The sequence below is a fragment of the Haemorhous mexicanus genome, chromosome 3 (assembly GCF_027477595.1).
Source record: "Haemorhous mexicanus isolate bHaeMex1 chromosome 3, bHaeMex1.pri, whole genome shotgun sequence".
In the NCBI taxonomy this organism is placed as follows: Eukaryota; Metazoa; Chordata; class Aves; order Passeriformes; family Fringillidae; genus Haemorhous; species Haemorhous mexicanus.
This window is the reverse complement of record NC_082343.1, coordinates 20,530,543-20,532,970: the sequence shown is the minus strand read 5'-3', so window position 1 is coordinate 20,532,970 and position 2,428 is coordinate 20,530,543.

The following is a 2,428-nucleotide window of genomic DNA, read 5'->3' as shown; positions in this document are numbered from 1 at the left end:
GTTGCCTTGCTTATCTGCAGTCTTACCCCCTAGTCCCATCACTTGTCACCCCTGACATTTTCAGAAAGTCCAACCAACCACAAGGCTACACATGGGCTAATATAGGAGGATTTTGTATGGAATGAGACAGGAGAGAAGATCTGATGTCAGCTTTTACATGGTGGCAGTAGTCCTCTTCACACAGAGCTGAGTCAGAAAAACAGGCCTTGTAGAACTGTGGAGAAAAAATGAAGGTGAATTAACATGTACTCTGCTCTATATCTGGGAGTAATGAACATCTATGAAAGGAAGACAAGACAACATCCATATTTTCTCAGAATGGCAAATTCTTGAGCACTCCAAATTAGTTTAGCTTTGAGGGGATACACACAAAACTGTATGTAACAATTATATGCAAAGCTACTGCTTCTGAATTTAATACATGCAAGATATGTTGTTTCCATATTAAAAGAAAGAGAAGAAAGTGTGGAAGACTTCCCAGATGACATAAAGTGTATGAAAAAAACTAGACATGCTGGGAAGAGCCTGAGCCTGTTCAGAAGAGGTGAACCTGCAGCCTCATCCATTATGATCCCCAAAAGGCCTTAGATGAACCTATGCCAGCAGAGCTGGACTGTGGTAAGCAAAATTCCTCTGGAATCCAGGCAATCCAGACTGACTCTTCCATTGACTCTAAAATATAGATATAAACTTGAGTCCTAATCACTCCAGAAAAAAGAACACCGGTCAGACTTGCACATACGCAAAAAGCAGATACTCGACCTGCATAGTCACAAAACATTCAAAGCTCTGATGCTGCCTAGTGTGCTCACAGGGAGTTTCTCAGCTTCCTGAGGATCTTAGGAATAAACAAAAATAGAATATCTGGGTTTTGTAACTGTTGAATCAGAAATTACACAGACTCACTAGAAGGCTGGTTTGCACAGAATCTCACTTTACTTTGAAATTCTCTCTATTATACATTGTTCTGATACAGATAGACCAGACTGGTCAATTAATCAATACATTTTACCTGATTGGCTAATTAACAAAACACCTTTCTTACAAACAATATTTGAGAAAAACAGGAAAACAGAGATTAGGAAAACAGCACCTGCAGGTTGTTTACAACAACAAGCTATCACTGTTTATCTTAAACTCCCTAAAGTCTCACAAGCTGATTCTGGGAAAACATAGATTTTTGCTCTCTGACCAGGCTGTCACATCCACAGGGATTAGTCTCTATTATATTCCTAGAAAGCTCTTGGCCAATTTCAGTTTCTACTACCTAAGAAAAGCCCAGCAAGAATAAAAGTTTTTGGTTAATACAAGAAAACTGGCTCCTGGTATTGGAGGTCTGCACTCATTTCTCAACACTGTCACTAGTATTGAATGTATTTGGGCAACTCAATCCCACATTCATTCTGAAGTCAAGGAGTAAAATTTCTGTATTTACCCTGTAGTATTTTCCCCACTTTTTATACAAATTCACCATCTGGATTGTGATCTCCAGGAGCAAAATAAGCATCCCCTGAGCCTGTAAAGTGCAGAGCACAACAGAGCCTGTTCCACACTACTGTGACAGAAGCAAAGGCAGTGCATAGATGTTTCTGGAGGCATTTCTAGCGATGGCATTGGTTTGATGTCTTTTCAATCAAACCAATGTCATCACTAGAAATGCCTCCAGAAACATCTATGCACTGCCAGAAATTCTTTTTACCTGCCAGAATCTGTTTTATTGAATTTAGAGGGGATTTCCTTAGAATGGAATTCACTGTGAAAATGTCATTTTGCTATTCATCTATTTGCAACAACACCAAAACTATTGCTCTTTCGAACCGGATGTGTGAGAACATACAAAAAAGAAAAAAGAACTAAACAAACAAAATTCTAAATGTTGGAGATGAACAAATATGCTTTCCTTGCCTTTTTTGCCATCACACAACCAGATAGACTATCAGGGCACATTCCTCACTGCCCAATTACAAGGCACCACATTTCAACTGACTCTGTTCAGGAAGGTTGACCTAGGTACTGTTCAAGAGCAGGACACACAACACCTCATTCACAAGCCAAGACAATCACAACACTCTGTCACAACCACTTATAATTGCCTCTTCCTTAAGAGAAAAATATTTATGCATTGAATGGGAAAATCCCTCCATTTTTTTAGAAATATCTTAATTCTTGGTTTATTGTATTAACTGTTTCCCTAAATTCACTCATCAGTCTGGCCATTATATCACTCTCTTCTTCCTGTGCAAAGCTGAGCTGATAGTTTTTTGAAGCTGCCATTCTCCACAATGTTTAGGAGGAGGGAGGAGGAAAGGATGAGGAGCCAAGAGTTGAAGAGAAGGATGTAGAGGAATGAAAGATGATCAGGGAAGGAAAAGGGAGAGTCTGTTTTGTTAGTGCTGTTCTGGCCACCTCTCATGAATTTTTCAAGTTC